Below are 19487 nucleotides of genomic sequence, written 5' to 3' on the forward strand. Positions count from 1 at the left end.
CACTATCCACCCTTACATCAAATGCGGAGCTACAAACCTACAGAGGAGCACAAGAGGATGTTAGCTGCTAAAAACAGAAGAGGCACCACATAGTATAAATTACTCTTAGACACAATTGCGTTGATACAGAAAAGGATCAGAAAATGTGGATTAGGTTTATAAAATAGGGTAACTGCACAACACATAGGCCTTTTGGATACGTGCTTTTTAATTTTTCAATCAACCAACACTAAACAGAGCGACCAGGGGAGTGAAGCAGAAGCAGCAAACCTCAGCTTCCCTCGCTTGCCCCAGAACAGGTTGTTAATAAGCAGGAACAGTTTCCACATGCAGATACCAGAAGGGTTATTACCTGGTGCCGTCTCTCACTTGTCACAGCTTGAGTGATCATGGTTTTATTGCAGCTCTGCTCTTCCATGAGCAGGTTTCACCTTTGCTACCTCTCCCCCTTCTTCCCTTACAGCAGCCCAACTGCTGCAAGATGTAAGGAAGCAGAAACAAATTCACAGAAGGTGCCTTCAGCTTTAATTTTTGACAGAACACTACTACCTCATTTTTACTGCAAGTTCAAAAGCAGGTATTAGAGAGAATGATCCCCGATTTTGGACTTTTTGTGAAAGGGAAGCAGTTAACTGTACACACAGCAATAAATTCCAATACAATTCATGTATTTTACATGTACCTTAAACATTCAGGTACTGACATACAAGTTAAAATGTGGAAATACCTACTGGAATTAAAAGGAGTCAAAACCCACAGCTCACACAAGTATTAAAGAAACTACTCTGTGCAAGTGTAGCTCTATTGGCATCTAAGAAGACTAAGCATCTGGTTTTGTCTTTCTAAAGTGCTTGAAGAGAACAAAGAGGTGAACAGACTGTCACCGAGATGGGATGGGCAGTGCTTCCCGAGTAACAGAAGACAACTAGTGTTCTCATTTGGAGAGGACATAACGTCACATCAAAAAACAAGTTGTCAAAAGGACTAAGGCAAAATAATTCAGACATCACAACTAAAATTATATTTGCAAGAGCACGAATGTGGGCAATCTTAAAAAAAAATATATACTTTCTGAATACTTAAGTGATTGAAAATGATTTACAGTCCAGTGCCAGAACGCCTGCAGATATTTAAGACCCTAAATTAGTAGCTTTCACTAAGAGTTCTCTCAAGGACCTCAGCCGTGTTCTCATGCTGCCAGGGTGCCTTAGAGCCCTATTTATTTTAACTGGCTGTCTTTTCTCTGAAGATTATTCTTCTGTTCAGAGAGCTTACAGAACTAATCCAGGTTTCTCCCTGGGAGACTATATGCCAGTGGGTAAAAATTACAGCCTGCTTTATTTCTTGGAGAGACAGAAATAGGAACGGAATGAAAGTGTAGCTAAAAACACAATGTGAACTTTGTATGGCTGCTTCAGCTTTGGGAAGCTGCAAGTCTGTAGTCTCTCCTCCAGTCATGGGGTTGGGGTTTTTTGGATGGCCAACACACATGAACTCCACAAGCCAAGCAGGTGATTACTTGGGACTGCTGACTAGGCGTCACCTTAGGAGCTGCATGAGTTGCGTCAGAACATAAGTTTCAAGTGCCTGTCTCATTCAGAATAAACGGTTTGGAAAGTTACAAAAGTAAGTTTTATCGCTGGGGCCACCTGAACAAGCCCCAGAACAGCTCAGGGTTAGTTTTCTCTAACAGAGCTGAAGTGTGAAGTGGCAAAAGGGACCGAGCTCAGCTTCTTCAAAAGAAGTTCATTCCCATACTCTAAAGACCATACATCTGAAGACATCTGCAGAGCATACAAAGGTGTACTTCCTCCCTTTCCAAGGAGGATTGTTTTTATTAATTTGCAGGTGATTAAATGAGTTCAGTTAACTGAACATCCATCTCCTTAATAACCTTAGTAGCACCGATCTGCATAATCTTGTTTTCATAAGGCTTTCACGGTCCATGATTTAGTCCCTCTTAACGGGATATACCTTTCCTGCGTCAAACATGATGCAATCACCCCATGCTTTCCAGAACATTCCATTTAGGAATACAAACATAATAATATGTTATACTGGGTATTTTAAAAGTATTTTGATCTTTGTGCCTTGAAGTCCTTCCCACAGAAAAAAAAAAAAAAAAAAAAAAAAAAAAAAAAAAAAAAAAAAGCGCCTCATACATGGCAGCGGCAAGAAGGAATCGCAACTAATGAAGCAGTCCCACATGTGAAAGCAGAGAGTGTTAAGCGGGGAAGCATCAACCAAAAACTCATCTGTCAAAAACTAACAGCCAGTGGGAAGAAAATGCTACTACAGATTGAAGCCCTTATGATACACCAGTTGTTGTTTCACTGCCTCCTACCCAGAAACAAACCAGGCATGCATAAACACGTAGGAAATAACCTACTTGTTTCAAAGAACTGAGATAATGATAAGCCACACCACAGAAATAAAGAGGCAAATGGAGGCAAGTTCAGACACTGCGAGTGTTGCTTATTGACACAAATCATCTGTCCAGGGAGCATAGCTCATGTTAACACCATCCCAGCCTGGCACTTTGCAAAAACTTCCACTTCCACAAAGAGGTCCACTTCCGAGGTGAAAACCAGTGCAGCAGCGAGAGCCACCACATCCACTGCCCACAGAAAGTTTTGCCACATTTAGAAGTCACATATTTTATTTATTTAAAATAAAAAAAAAGAAAGAAAAGGGAAAAAAAAAATCTCTTAGCATTATAACTGGCAGCCAAAACAGCTGAGGACTCAGAGCTACACTTCTGACAGCTCTCCTCTGAGCATGCAGCTCAGTACCCAAGGAGAAAGCACAGAACAAATGCATCAAGGTACAAAATCTTATCCAACTCAACCATGCTACATCAAAAGGGGATTCACATTTTAAGTATAAAGACACTAGTGCTGATGGCACATTCCTCTTGTAATGTAGAAGAAAAACCACAATATTGAACATATGAAAAACTCATTTCAGAGAAATAAGCATGCTCTGAAGTGCATGGAAAATAACAATTAAACCAGTTATGGCTAATACGTTGACGGTGCTCAGACCTACTCCAGATCAACGAAAGCACAGTCCTATTGTAATATGCCTTTGACGCAATGGAGGGAGAACTGCTCAGGATTAGTCCAACACAAACTTCTAGCACAAAGAAATAAAACAGAAATAGGAGACATTAGTAAATCCTAGTGGGTATTTTGCCTTTTATACATCAAGGGAATATTGTAGCAGACATCTATTTCAAGCCAGACACTTACTGGCTAAAACCCCAAAGTATAAAACTCTGTAGAAAGAAGTCCAATAAAAAACCCTCAGAAAACAAGGAACACATTTTGAAGGAGTTGCACATTGGTTAATAAATTGGAACAGTTGTTTATAGTTAGACAAAAATCTTTATCACAAGCTAATAAAGCTTATGAGAACATAGAACGTTTTCAAATTTAATTTTCCATTATGAAATTACATATATATACACACAGAAACACAACACTGTATTAATTTACTTTAAATATCACTTTTACGTGATTTGTTTATACAGTTCCAGGTGGGGGTGTTCTATAGATGCATTATATAAGTATGTAAAACACTGAATATATTACTATAGGTGCTGTTTTACACATGTATTCTTTAAGTAATTATTTATGTATAAATATTTACTTATACACACACACAACCCTATATAAATAAAAAGGCATTTGTCTTCTCTGCTGGGGACCTGTGCAAGAAGATTATCAACACTTTATTTATTTGTTTGGGCAGCACATGACAAAAAGCAGTCATTCAGAGAAAATAGGAAGCTATTCAGGACAAATACTCTGACTGCAAAATGAAACCTTCATTTTAAGTAAACTGTCCTTGCCATTCATAGCCAAGTGCATTGCAGACATTTAAGACCGAATAGAAACCCACATGAAACTTCTTCAGCAAAACTCCAGACTGGAAAATGCTAGTGTACTTGTTGCCACTATGAACTTTATCTACATTTCTTGCTGCTGTATTTTAAGAGTCTTCTGAGCTTTGCTGCTGAGAGTTGCACTGCATCTGTTAATCGTAACCACCTAAAGTCTGCATTATGCCACACATTTTTTTTCTTACTTGGACATCTAGAGATCCAAAAGTTACACACAAGTAAATAATGAATAAGGCTCTGAAAAACTAATGAAGAAAACTCAGCCCTTCAAATTTACTCCCTTCAACAGTATATCACACGCTCTCAACTTATGCAATGGTAAGTGTCCAGCCATTCAAACCCTGGACTTGCAGAGAAACCCTGTAAAATAGAGCCTTGTAGTCATGTTAGATCTCTGGTGAGTTTTTGGGTTTTGTTGCTTTTTGTTTTATTCACACACACACCCCTCCACACCAATTCCTACGTCATGTTCTCTGATCTCCATACTACCAAAATTAAAATCAAGAGATTTCAAAATTAAGATGCAAAGAAAGAAATCCAGTTTAAATATTCATTGTAAATTCTACTTCATCATTATCACATCTAAGAAAATAAAAACTTAAGTCATTTACAGTCTTAAATTTTAGGACTAAAAATAAGACTGCTTTAGCATTGGGGGGGGGGGGGGGGGGGGGGGGTATTCAAATATGTACTGCTGGTTACAGACAACACTAGGAAACAATTCCAGGTTAAACAACACAACAAAACTCAGTATCCACTCATTTCTCCAACTTGATCCAAGACAGATGGTGTGGAAAGCCTGCAGGTTGGGGGTATTTTTGTTTGTATTAATTATTGCTGGTAAGAGTACAAAATACTCATCACTCACATAGAAGTCACAGGCGTCCATGTGATTCACACTTTTCTCATAACCTCTAAGACCAACACGCAGCCTCTTGAATATCGCTGAATATATTTAAGAATAAAAGCCTGATCTTCACAGAAGCAAGAGGTTTTTGATAAACATGATGACAGAGCCTACTTTTATGCCTACTAAATCCATGCAATTTCTTTTTAAGCATGTTACTTCAGGTTTTTTCACTGCGCACTCAACAACAAATCTTACTGTAGGAAGACTCATGTTAGTTTCAAGTAATTTCTAGAAGTAAATTTATTACTTCAAGAACTGCTGGAAGAGTTTTACAAATGAATAAGTAAATAAAAATCAGTCTTTCAGCTTGCTTTATGCTTGAATTCTGTATCAACTATACCAAATGAAGAGCAAAGTGGCCATTATAATAATGTCCTTTTTGACCACTATTTTGGCAACAGCCATGATAACTAGTTCTTTCTGTCTCAACATACTACCCTGAATGTTACTGGATTTTGTATACCTCAATTTGTGTAGGCCACTCACACGGCTCCAGTGAAAACTGGGAGTGCAAATATTATGTGTCCTTTAGCAGAAGAAAGTTGGAAATTTATATTCAAATTGAAAAGGTATTCAGAATAAACTGTCAGTCGAGACGCTCACTACTAAAAGCTTATCTTCAAAAGAAATTCTCCACATCAGTCCAAATGCAATTAAAACTGTACAACTAACACAGCCTCTCAAGAGCAATGAAAACCTTTTCATCTACCTAGAAAAAAAAGAGAAGTGAGACTATCCAAGAAAGACCTTGGGAAGCAGTGCAGGAGAAGTGCCCTGACAGGGTTACTCTGCCCTCACGCATCTCCCCACCTGGAGGCTTATCCCACAGCTGGGACTGCCGGTAAGGTCAGTACCACCACACAGGAGATGCCAGTGCCTATTGCCCGTGGTGGGGAGGATGGCAGAGCAAGCCTTCACTGCAAACCTCTGCAGAATCTGCTCCTTCCCCACAGCTTAACAGCAAGATGAATCCATCAGCTACAAGTAACATTCAAAACCATAATTTAACAAGACACATAAGCATATAACAGTGGGATGTAAGACTTCATTGAGCAGTGGTGCATTGAGCAAAACAGTCTTCAAGGCAAAAGAAAAAATACTCCCAAATACTGAAGGGAATGCAAATACTACAGGAAATGCAACATTTCCAAAACTGCTGAGGCTCCACCTTTAGTTTATGGGAACGTTAGGAAAAAAAAAACAAAACCACAAAAAAAACAAAGATAGAAATTCAGCCCTGTCCATTCCCCCTCCCTGAACTATCACCAGGCAGGGTCAGACGCATTACTCAAAGGCCATCACAGAATCAGGCTGGCCACCAGAACCAGAAGGGTCTGATGGCTTCCCACCCACGACCACCATTCAAGGTGCACTTTATCAAACAGCAGTAGTATCCCCGGTCCTCCTTCTGCAGGTGGGAGGCAGGAGTAACCACACACATAGAAGCAGAACGTGAGACTTAGCATGCAGCCGGTGACCTTTGGCAAGAAATGTCCTCATGTCATATGAGCTGGTGTCACCAAGAGTTCGTGTCGCTCCGACCCTAAAACGCACCCTTTGCATATTTACTGCCTGCTTAACAAACCAATTTTAGGGCAAAGCTTTTTCCTCGTAAATACATCATTTTTATTCAACCAGTTTCTAAAAGCCAAACAAGTTCAGTGGGACAATGAAAAAGCTACAGAAGGATCCGAGTTCTTCACACAGCCATCCATCACACCTTTCTTGAAATTAACAGCTTCATGCATTCCTCTCCGGCCATCTATCAGAAGGCACCAGATATCTTAGAATTACACAACCTACCAAAGGGAGGCCCTAGATTTACAGCCTATGTCCCTGAGTGGCTCTTCCAGAGACTGAATGGTCTGGAAGCATTTCATACCTCTCAGCAGTGTTCAGTTACAGCCCATACCTCTAATCCACAAAAAGGTTTGCTTTTCCAGGGAGCACAGGAATGCTTTCTCTGTCTTCTAAGCTGCCAGATTTAAATGGCAATTTAGCACAATTATAGCATCCAAAGCACGTTTAGGTATGCTGAGAATATATAACGGTTTCATACATTACTGTGGTGGGTTGACCTTGGCTGGACACCAGGTGCCCACCAAGCTGCTCTGTCACTCCCCTCCTCCATAGAACAGGGCAGAGGGGGGAGGAATAAGAAACTTGTGGGTCAAGATAAAGGCAGTGTAATGAAGCAATAGCAAAAGTTGCACATGTGGAAACAAAGGAAAAGCAAAGATGTTATTCTTCCCATCAACAGGTGATATTTGGCCCCTTCCCAGGAAGCAGGCCTTCAGTACAGGTAGTAATTGCTCTGGAAGACAAATGTCGTAAATAATGAATGCCCCCCCCCCTCCCCCCCCCTTTCTCTTCGTTTTTATATCTGAGCAGTCATCATACGGTATGGAATATCCCTTTGGTCACTTTGGGTCAGCTGTCTTGGCCATGTCCCCTCCCAAGACCTTGCCCACCCCCAGCCTACTGGTGAGGGCGGGGGGGAAGGCTGGAGAGCCCGCCCTGACGCTGTGCGAGCGCTGCTCAGCACCAGCCAGAACACCGCTGCGTTATCAGCGCCTTTCTAGCTACTGGTACAAGCACAGTGCTGGGAGGGCTGCCACGGGGCTCAGCCAGACCCAATACAATTAGTAAGAACAAGAGCACATTGTGATAAGAGCTTTGGAGAAAAGCATTAGCACTGACACGGCTACAAAAAAATATTAAAATCTACCCTTACCTGAATTTGATACTGAAATTATTTTAATATGCATACATTCTCACTTTAAAGTTCTGTTTCACTCACGTTAAATAATTCAAGCTAACCTGCCACAATCACATGCAAGCTGAACTATTAACATCAGTAGAAGTCTTGAGGTTATAGTGAGAAATGAATCCTGAACAAGAAAATTCTGCAATATAGTTGGAGATGCTTTGTCTTTTTCCTCCAGTTTTCCAATGAGGTCATCCTTAAACCTCTTTGGGCACTAACTGGATAAGGATGCAACACCTCGTTGTACACCACAGTATGCTGATCTCTGTGCGCTATGCTACAAGTCACCAACTCAGTCACATGGGCACAAGAAACCAAAGGAGATTAACAACTTCCACAATCTCTTCATGACCAAAAATGAAGAATGTACCAATGCAGTTACTGTTTAGTAGTTCAACAGGGCCAGTATTTTACCTTAGACAAAATACAACCTCTCTCAAAAGCAACTTGCTATCCCAAGTCTTCTTGCAGATTTAAAAAAAAAAAAGCTTTTGCACTGTTTCTTGAGTGCAGAGATGAAGAATAAAAGCAAACCACACAAGCAAGAGGGACAACAAGCCTGACCAAAGCAGGAAAACTAATAAAGCTGGAAATCTTGGAACAAAAGCATCTTCTCAGAAACATACCTTCATTCCCACTTACAAATGAGAGGAGGGGAACACTAGGTTAGCATGGCTTTACAAGTTTTTCTCTTTTCCCATTCACATAAGGACATCTGTGACCTGGCAGGGTGATTAGGTCAAATGTAGACACTGAAGTTCCTACTTACATGTATCCTACTTGAAGCGTGAACTCACATGGTGTTCACTGTTTTAACCTAGAGTTCAGAACCTTACCAGAACAGTCATGCAACTAGAAGTCTCTGTTCCAAGGGAAGGATTTGAGGGACAATGTCATTACAGACATAGAGCGCACAGGTCTGAGCACCCTCCACAAGGCTGTGGTGCCAAACTGCAGGTTTCTGCAAAGAACTCTAGTTGATATTATGCAAAGTTTGGGCCAGACATTAGCAAGACACTTGGGTGACAACACACCTTTACAGATCTGATATCAACCAACTAATTTAATACTTAACACTCTTCCCCAGTGCAAGACACACACACACCCAAACCCTTCTACATCAACACCATAGCCTACAGACTACTACAGCAACTGCATTAATGACTGCACTTATAAAGCGTTCCATACAAATCAAGTGTTCATACCCTTAAAGCAGAAGGCAACAGTCTCCTCCAGGGCCACACACCAAGCACAGCATGTTGCTGCATGTATTCCTAAAGACTGAGGAACAGCAGCATCCAAACCAGGACTTGTCGGGAGGGGAAGGGGAGAAATTTGAGTCTTGCAAGTGTTTCCAAATACACACATGAACACAATAAGCAGTTGTGGAGGATGACAGACATGGGTACTTCAACACTCTCACTAGGAGGATCATTGACTGGAGCAGCAGTAACAAAGTCCTACCCTCCTCTGTCTCTATGTGCACGTGTGTGAGCTTCCACTATTGCTGCTAGTGTAAGTCATCACTTATGCAGCAATGAGCAGATATTTGTTAGCCCAACCAAGAGTTACTGGCCAAATGCAACCCTGTATCATTCACAAAACTAATTCCCATCTCACTTTAGGACCAGTCACTGGTGACTTCAAAGTCTCCGTCCCCGGTATTTGTCCCATTAGCTCCCAGATGTGGATGGTGCTCCCAGGACAGCAGCCTTCCCAAGTGGACAGGACCTCATTCATCCATCAGAGCCAACAGCCCACCTACTCTTAAGTGTCTCTGGGTGTTTTGACTTTGGTCTCCCATTTCTAGGGGCTTCTTAAGATGAACTTCACAAGGCATTAAATTACCTGTGAAGTGCTCCTCTCATTAACTACACAAACTAAACACATCAGAGGAAAGACCAGCACTGGCAGCGCTACATTTTGTAGCAAAGACTTATGTTGAAAATCATGGTGCCTCTAAGTCAACTGCTGAAGAAGTTAAGTTTCAAATTTTTCAGATGCACAAGCAAACTCAGTTCACTCCTTCAACCCACAGTGCTTAACTGGAACTAGAAAGCTCAAGCCCTTGTGAATTGAAAGCATATAAAATTCAAATAAAAGTGACCACAGCACAAGATGTGTACGGGGGGAGTTTCTTCCACATTCCTATTAAATTGGGGCAGAGGGGTGGAATCTTCTCTGAATAAGCAAAGCTTAGAGCAGAATATGACCTTTTTTTTTCTTCCAGACTAGACCAAAATACTAGTGCAAACAAAACAAACAAAAGAAATACCAAGCAGATGTGTGAAAATACTGGTGCAGCTGAAAATCTGCATTCAAACATCAGCATGCGTAGTGATTAACCTGCCTGAGGTTACACCAGACCTCCCTGCTTCTCTGTTACTGTCACATGCACTTCCTAAACACTAACCACAGTGCTCACTGAACAGAAAATAGCTGTCATTCCTTCCTCTGTTGCAGAGAAGGCACGGGCAGGCTGGTTTTCATCATCTTGAGGAGCACAAGGCTGATACAGCAACTCAACGGCAGAAGGGACAGGCTAGAACAACAGCAATCAAGCACAATCTGCTGGGAAAGAAAAGAACTTGTCAGGCTCATCAGTTTGCTAATTACAGCTCGGAGAATAGAGGGTGACCCAGATCACTACATGTAAAAGGGCACACAAGAAAAAGAAGATAGCGAGGGAGTAAATACTTGTGAAGTGGAGCATTACTAGTCAGATATGCAGCACAAGATCTCCCTTTGTATCACCGAATCTAACACAGGTCAGTAACAAGTGAAAGCGAAGTTTCCCCACCTGTGCTGGGAAATGATGTCCCTGGGGTGGGATTAGGCAAACCTCACCAAAACAAAACAAAAATGTGCTCTAACTTCCAGATTACATATTAAGCTTGACACTTCAATAACACAATGCCCTGCAGTCACAGACAGTCCTGCAAACCAAATTTTTAGGATAAATATATCCCTACCTCTCATTGAAAAGCTGGTGGTATTACCCAGCGACAATAAAAACAAAGCGTCTTTTTCTGCCCTTTTAGCATAGCATGCAAACAGATGAGCAGTGGCAGTAACACAGGGGGTGGGGGTGGTACACGGGATCAGGGGAATGACAGGGCTGAGGCGATAGTGTGACTTAAGTCAGTGCTTAAGACTATGCCTTCCTACTCAAGGATACTGCAGATGGGGCTGAGGAGCTCTCTGAACCATAAAAGGCAAAACTTGCAAGGCAGGAGGAAACACCCCAAGACTGGAAAAGAATTCTGAGTAACATTGTGAACCATATAAATATACAGCATAACAAAGGCAATCCCAGGCAAGGTCCTCTTAGTTTCTGGAACACACTGCATGAAGAAATCAGTACTAGTCAAACAGCTTACCAACACTGTACCCCAATGAAAAAAATGTTTATTTATTTTTCCAACTAATCTGATTTTTGGGTGGGTTTTTTTTTTTTGAGCAACTGGTATAAAAGTCTTCTAGTTTAGTGCTGCATAAATACTTCTAAATACTGTTTTCAAGTATGATTTAGCTAAGACATTTTAGTATGGTTGCCCAAAAATCTAATTTTGGTCAAACGGTCTTTCTCCTATAGGGAACATGTGAAAGATCACTCTAGCCCAATTTAGGGCTCCCAAAGACAGTAGGGTGGTAAGGAACAGGAACGAAAAACCTCACAGTCATTTATCTGCAATAGATATGGTATAGGAAATAACAGCTTTGTCTCCAGAGCTGTCACTTTAATTTGGTTTTTAAAAACATAAATCATAAGTCTGATTTTAAAAAAGCAATGGAAGAGCAAGTGATAAGGTAAGCCTCCAAAATGGACACAGGCGCCCCAGAGCCTACGTGTTGAACAGCAAGCTCCAACTGTGGCGTGGGCTACTCAGCAAGGGTCTAAACTTTCCTCTACTACTCGGGGGAGATGAATGCAAGTTATTTAAAACCATGGCACACTGAGCTTGCACGTCGCTTTAATATGCTGCCTATAGATTATATTACAGCTCTGCTTTATAATGAACCTTTAGCTTCATCTCCAGCTCCCCAGTGAAACCGAGCAGAGGGCTACAGCTTTAGGGTTTTAAGAATTACAGGATTTAGTTAACGCTTCTGCCAAATCCAGATGTGCAGAAATATTCCGTGGCAGTGAAAAATGCCACAGGTGCTTGGCAAAGAGTCTCAGATTGAACAGAGATAAAATTTACAGTGAATAAGTGAAACAAACTGAGCTTGCAACTGAATTTAACTATGATTTACAGACTCCCCATCCGACTTACAGCTTCAGACTTCACTGCTTTCTAAGCATGAACAAAAGCCTCTTTTTAATACGGAAATACAGAAAGTATCCAGGTACCCACCTGAAGTATCCTTCGGAGAAAAAAAAACAAAAAACAAAAAACAACAAAAAACCCACACCAAAACCAACACGCTTGGGTGTTTTCCCAGGGCCAGCCTCAGCCAACTATACATGAAAAATGCAAGAGGACAGGAAAGGTAGGGCAGGGAGAGTGCCAGCGCTGTGCCTGGAAGGCTGGAGATGCCTCTATTAGCGGCGTGCACGTGAGGTGCCACACAGAAACCAGGGTCAGGCAGGGCAAGGGACAGGCTGTCCCATAGCAATGGCATTACCTACGCACAGACTTGACATTAAAGGTCAACATGAAAGCAGAACAAAGCACTGGAACATTGCTGACCGCTGCTGCTTCACGTGGTAGATAACAAACGCTGTGCTTCCATCAGGTAGGTAGAATGTAACACCCAAACTGAGAAAAGAAAAAGGAGACCTTGCCACTCGTTTGTAAGTGGTATTTAATTTGACAATGAAACTCATCACTCCGTGTTTAAGACCCCAGTGAGGGAAAGGGCTTAAAAACACACAAACCAGGTTGGTTTTCACAGTAAATTCAAGCAAAATTTAGCCATTGCCATTTTTTACTATGCTGCCAGGTCGAATAGAATCACAGAATCATCATTTACATTGGAAAAGACCTTTAAGATCATCAGGTCCAACCATTAACCTGCCAAGTCCTCGGCTAAACCCTGTCCCTAAGCACATCTACACATTTTTAAAATACTTCCAGGGTCAGGCTGTAACTAACCACTGGGTGAATGAGGCTGCCCTACGGGGCACGGCCTGAGGCACATCTTCCCCAGGAAGATGCTGCTTTTCTTGGGAGCAAGTTTTTCATCCTGAACCAAGGGCTGTGGTGGGTGCGCAGAGAACAAATCTGCCCCAAACGGAACAGCAGTGCTCAGCTATATATATAAGTAAATACTGCTGCTGAAGGTTGCGGTAATAGTGGTGTGCTGAAAATGTTTTAAAGGCATGACCCCTGCAGACAGTTTTACCACCTCCGTTTCAGGCCTGGTATGCGTCAATAAAAAACTGTAATAAGGAAACCACCTCCAATTTCTCCTTCAGCAAGGCCTTGCATGACAGCTTTCCAGTGCCTGCTGGCAGCAGGTCAGCTTGTACTTTGAACAAAAAAAAAAAAAAAACCAAACAAAAACAAACAACCCAAAAAACCCCACACACATCCTCCAAAAAAAAGGTGTTGCAACATCTCTCATCACGGTTCTGCAGCACTAAAATAAAGCATGTAGCGAGGCATGCACATACGCATTTTCGACGTCTACATTATAACCTAACAAACATAAAACCCTACTTATGTCAACATGAGTGTTTAATCCTTGCAATAACTTACAAATTGGCTTTTGAAGGACTTCAAGACATTCTCAACAAAGGAAAATAGTGTCCTAAATAAAATTTCAAAGTCCATTAATAACTCAAAACATTTTCTAAGGAGAACCAAAGTAAATTTTTCAGTGAACTGCTGATGAGGAAAAGCTTGTTGAAAGACAGTATCTCATCCTCCCCTGAAGGGTGTGCCTGTTTGTGTTGTGGTCCTTGCATATTTTTATTAATTGGGTTTTTTTAGCCTGGCTCAATCTAAGATTTTCTTCTCTTCCAACGTGAAAATATTTGAGGTCTGAGGAGAGCTCCAAGCCTTAGAAGAACTGGAGGAGAAGACAGGAAAAACAAATTACAGTTTCAGCAGCATTCAAAGCCATCAGTGAAATGGAAGGGCAAGGCTTATTTGCAGGGCTAAAAACACCTCCTTATTGCAGCTGTGCTATTAAAAAAAAAAAAAAAGATGAAAAAAATAGTGGCTTTTCAAGCACGAAAAGAGAGTAAAGAAAAAGTGGCTTTATTAGAGAAACATTTACTAAGTAAAAAAAACAGTAAATGTTGAAGTTCTGGGCTCTATGTTGCATTTTTTTTTTAATAAATAAACTGTTGAAGTGGGCTAGCCAAATAAAACTTTTAGACAAGACTCTCCATCTGCTGTCAGAAAAGGTTTGCATGCTTTTCCTCCAGGCACTGTCATCACTACAGCATCCATCCGTGTGCCAAAGGTGCGAGTTCTGAGCAGCACTTCAGCACTTCTTGTGACTCCATCTCCAGAAAAGTCCTTTGTATTGCATGAGTCTGCACAATGGCATGCCAAAAAAGCTGTAACTATAATCTGTCACGCTGAACTATTCATGTTTGTGGAGTTAGTGCCCAAGTAAAGGAGAAAAGGAATAGAAGGTAAAATCACTGTGGTGACTGCTTACAGTAGGCAACCACCCCAAACCATGCTTACGGATCTCAAACCTATGTGTCCAAGAGCTCAAAATTCAGCACCTGCTTAGATATTAAAGCACGATGGGCAGAGTTGGTTAGAATCAGGTATTTGCCCACAAACACAGAATTCCTCACGCAGCCTGAAGAAACACAAAACATTCACTCAACAGCTAAATCAGCTGTATGACATATTCCTCATTTGTCTGTAGGTTTCTGAAGCCAAGACACATTAATAAAAGTGAGGAAAATTCTCTTGAAAATAAAGATTCTATTCATCACTTATGAAAATATTCATGTACTAGCATCAAAATACATTTTAACACGTGGAAAAGAACAGGATTGTCTAAGCTTTTCTTTAAGCAGTAACTCTTTGTAGGCAGACTTCTTTCAGCCAGGACATTTACAAACTGCTAAGATAAACAGGAAACAACGGCATTGTAACAAATACACAAAGGAAAGCATTTTCCCAAGTTTCGCTTCAGATTTTGTTTCAGATTCAGATAAATTCCTTTCCACGAGTTTTCATGACCCCAATTAGCTGCAGCATGCAAGCCTGGGGTGTCCTAGGAAATGCCCCAAGCAGTTTGGGGATGAGGCAGCACGCCGGTGGAGCTGTGCAGCAGGGATGGAAAGCGTGAGCTCCGTACCCAAAGACAGCATACAGGAAATGCTCGAGTAAATTACTGTCTGGATGAGCCAAGGGAGGAAAGTTCAAGGAGTATTAAGATTTTTCTATCTGATGAAAAACAGACTACAAAAGGTACAAGAAAAAGATTTGTCGCTATACAGCTTTCCACACATATCCAGCAGCCAGAAATGTTAAACGGCACAATTCTAAAAGGAGGTGCCATGCCAGCTGTCATATTCCTGTACATAGAGAGTGAGCCAAATGAAGAATGGAAAAGATATTAAGGTTAGAGTTTCACTTCATTCCCTTTTTCTTTCCACAATGTGTTTAAAATCAAAAAACTAGTTGCACTTATGCTATAAAGCCCATTCTTACGCTGAAATCCAGTTTTCAAAGTACACACGGTCAGACGTGCAGATGGCCAGTTGAAATGGTGTCCCCGTGATGGCTGTGGAGTAGTGTGGTCACACATCTGTTACATTCTGCTCTGTTACCTCATGTTAAACAATAGCATATGGAAACATAAGGTACATATCGTAAACATCATTCCTTCTCCTCTGCAGAAAGAGGAATCACAAGTTTACCTATATAACAATCCCATACAGTCTACAACGACTGGACCCAGCCCAGATATTTCTGCAACATGGTATAGACTTTTTCCATGCCTTCTTCCAACATCTTTATGGGTTAGTGCCTTTTAAGAGTATTACAAATTTATAGATTAAGCAATATATTTCCTATACAACTCAACAGAGGTTCAGGTTACTGTCATCCACATCTCTACTTATTCTGACATTTCCTTGGGATCTTGCCTGCCACACTGTCCCCTATTTCCAAGGATTTCCCACACACAACACCTACTTGCTAAAACAGCAGAAGACACAACAAGCAAAGCAGCTCTCTGGAGTAATACACATTTCTTACTGGCTGAAGACTTGTCTCCCCCAGATCAGAGGAAACCAGTGAAGCTGGCCCAGGAATTCTTGCAGGACAAAGGAAGCTCAAAGCTTTATTCGTTAAAGGGCTTATTCCACGTAGCACAGCAGTTTGGATTCAGCACACTCATAATGGACAAGTTACAGAAATAAGTGTACATATTCATCCTCCATCTTTTTCATCTGCATATTGCAGACAGAAGAGACCCACCGCCCACTGCCTTCCATCCACCTCATTATTTCACCACTGCACACAGAACGAAGCACTGGGCAGCTTGTTCACACCGCACGTTCGGTAGTCGGAGATCAGCAAAGTAGCAGTTCTGCTCTCCTTTTAAAGTACAGCGGGACGTCGATCAGAATTTCTGGCAAATCACATCTGAGAAATTCATGAGGCCAACGCTCCCAGCTGCCCACTCCTCCCCGCACCGCCGGGGGTGACCCTGCGGCACAGCGGGTGACATGCCAGCTCCTCACTGGTAGCACCCTGCATCCCAACATCTGATGAAGTCCCAAGCGAGACATTCCTGCATACCTCTGCTGAAAGCCCCCTCCACCCTTTGAAACACTCTGGGCTCGTGGCAACTTGCAACGCCTCGTGAAAACTAATAGAAAAATACTTCCCCCAGAGCACAATCTGTCAGAGGAGAATTCATTTACGACTTGGCTGAACAAGTTCCAGGGCACTGAGGGCTTCCTGGCTGGCAGGAAGAATTATTCAAATCCCACCTGATTTCTTCCCCCCACCCCCACTTTCTTTTACTTTGCTTATGCTGCCACCAGAAGCTGGAGCCATCATTAATAACCTGCCACTTTGCCCTACTTATTTTCCTACCAGTGTTAAATTCTACTACGCATGCCACATACTGTTTATTTCTGAAGGTCTCTAGCACACCAGCTGCTCTGCAATTCACTTTCCTCTACCACATATACGTGAAACTGCATACATTATGTCCCAATAAAACAGCTTTTAGACAGCCAGCAACACTTTGGTCGCTACATAATAGATTTAAATAGTTGGATTTGAGGCAGTATTCTCAGAAATTTGAAGATTTAACATGTTGTCTTTTTAACTACACACGCAACCCAGGTTATAAAAGATCTGCAAAAAATTGTTTTGGGAATTAGGAAAAAAAAAAGCCAAACACGAGAAAAATATTTGGCACAGCTCTGTGCCCTAAAGTCCTGAAATATTTATTATGCTACTTGACCATAGGATCTAGTGCTGCCACCCTCACACATTCAAAAACCATGAGTCAGGCCCTAGAAATAAGGAGTGTTTTTTAATCTCACGATCTGAGTGCCAAGATACACTCTGAGGTTTCGCTAGGTTTTCCAGTTTACTTTTCTTAAATCTTCAGTGCAACACTGAGGGATTATTTCAACGATTTAAACTTAATCACATTTTGATACAAGCACATCAATACAAAGAACTGGGAGTTTAACAGCACCCACCACCACTCCCCTCCCAAAAGTCCACAGTTACTGTGACACCCAAGAATAGCACCAGCATGAGGAACTCTGGGTTCCTCTATAATCTCGACCGGAGCAACCTTCCTGTGGATCATCCCTTGGCAGGGCTGCGTTAGGAATATCACTCCAGCATGCAGGAAGACAGCAAAAGAGGTCAAAGACAGCTATGGGTGGTCCTGAGTAATGTCTAGCTGGGGTTACTGGTGGGGATCCCAAAGCACTTCCTCGTCCTTATGGGATGGCTGGCAAAACAAACTCAGCTCTGCTGTACTGCAGTGCGGACCCTCTGATGACTTCGATTTTGACCCATTTCAGTTCAAGCCTTTCAATAACAACTCAACATTTACTTTTCCTCCCAGTGTGAAGAAAAAGGATGGGCATGGCCAAACGGGTATCTTCTGGGTGAGTTTTAATCAACACTTCGCCTTTAGACTTCATTTATTGCTGAACAGGTATAAACTCAACTAAGCTGCTACTTTCCTTACAATGCAGTTTAGCCCTATCACATTATAACAGCCTCATGGGCACGTGAAACCAAACCCCTCCATATGCTCTCCTGAATCAGAATGGGCTGCGGTGGCTGAGGGAGGAGAACCGCTATCGTTGCCGTGAAGCTGGGAAAGCAACAAAAATCTTGTGGTGGGCTCCAACAGGTAGCCCCATGCATGGGGCGGTAAGAAACTGAAATATGTACTGAAGTCTCCACACCCAAGGTGGTCATGAGTCTGTCAGGAGACTGAAAGGCAGAAGCCACCTCTAGACCCATCTCACCACCTCCCGTATGTAACACCAACTACAGAATTTTCTCTGAAGAAGCCAGCGGTGCTTTTTGGGCTGGCAACCCAAAGCGTATGCATGCTGATGATGGTACCTATGCTTGTTCAGAAATCCAGTGGTACCCAGATGCACTCTGCTGCACGAAACAGCAGCTTGTTCCTTGATGCTGAAGGATTTCCTGCAACTGTACCAATAAAGAAAAAGCTGCCATGCAGCCTTGCTTTTCTGTTTAAACGGAAACTCAATGCTGGGCACAGTAAAGCCAGGACATACCACAGTCTGGCACAGCAAGGAAAAAATGGAAGGAAAAGGATGGTTACAGACTTACAGTACAGTATTTATGCAATTCAAAAAAGGCAAGAAAACACTGTAAGTACTTATAGCATCTGGTATACAGAGTCCAAAACTTTCATCGTTAGTCATTTGGAGCTTTCTGACATCCTATGTACTTGAGTTTAATACTTTTGTGGGGTTTCATAGGGTGATACCTAACTAGGGCTATTCCTTTCATTCCTACCCCATCATACACTCTTCTGAACCCTAAACCCTGTTAATGCCACAAATAATAATGGCTTCTGAGTGGCACTTCTCTTAAATGATAATCAACAGCAAAAACACCTGGTAGATTTATTTCAGTAGTAAGATAGAAGTCCTCAGCCTGAGGAAAGTGAGGGGGAACAAACTGAAGGCAGTACAAATAGTGTTCTTGCAAAACCACCTGTCTCTTTACGCTAGAACAGGTGACAAATTGAAAGACTCAGACCTACTTAGCAGAAACAAAAAATGGCACTAGAAAACCAGCGGGTTCGAGTGGTTAGCAACCATAAATGCCAAAGTGAAGTATTTCCTAATCCATTGTTACACATTACATTTCCTAGAATTGAAACTAATATTGCATAAATGTCATTGCATGTAAGTCCAAACTCTTTGCGTGCTACGCCTCTCAAGTCACAAAGCTCATCTTTATCCTCTTATTCTGGATAATATTTTAACTCATAAAGGATCCCCTTTTGTGAGGTCTCACCACTCCCCCATATCCCGCACCCCACCACCCCCTCCACCCGGTCATACAGGAGTTTCTCTCAAGGGAAAGAGTCCATGCTATAGGATAAAGGCTGATCTGTACTAGGTAATCATCAGGGCAAAGCAGGACAGTAGAAGCTCTCCAAGACCTCATTTGGTGCCACGGGAATATGTTCTGTTGCTGCCTTTAGTAAAGGAGTCCGAGAGCAGGAACAGGGTGATTACTGAGCTAAGTGAACAGGCGCAGGTTAGGATGTGCAATAACACCAAGTACAGCGCTGCTCACACTGTCAGCGAGTGACAGAATCGGCATTTGGAGTTACCAGAAGCACTCCAGGCACTCCATCCTGTTGATGAGGTCAGGAACCAGTTGACATCAATAGCTACAGCGTCCAAATCGTGTACTTACACCCATCTGTCTCCATTACCATACCAAAAGCGT

At 42.0% G+C, this 19487-nt stretch overlaps 1 protein-coding gene across 12 annotated transcripts in view; it reads right to left on the minus strand.

Annotated features, from left to right (window-relative positions):
• Window positions 1-19487, minus strand: part of PDLIM5 (PDZ and LIM domain 5) — a 132884-nt gene that overhangs the window by 99098 nt on the left and 14299 nt on the right. Inside the window, exon 1 of one of the 12 annotated variants that reach the window (XM_040599228.1) lies at window positions 11940-12086. The exons of the other annotated variants lie outside the window; for them this stretch is intronic. The gene's annotated coding sequence lies outside the window, so the exon portion shown is untranslated. Of the gene's footprint in view, window positions 1-11939; window positions 12087-19487 lie in introns of those variants that run through there. 12 annotated transcript variants of the gene reach the window in all.

This window comes from Falco naumanni, chromosome 1 (assembly GCF_017639655.2).
Source record: "Falco naumanni isolate bFalNau1 chromosome 1, bFalNau1.pat, whole genome shotgun sequence".
In the NCBI taxonomy this organism is placed as follows: domain Eukaryota; kingdom Metazoa; phylum Chordata; class Aves; order Falconiformes; family Falconidae; genus Falco; species Falco naumanni.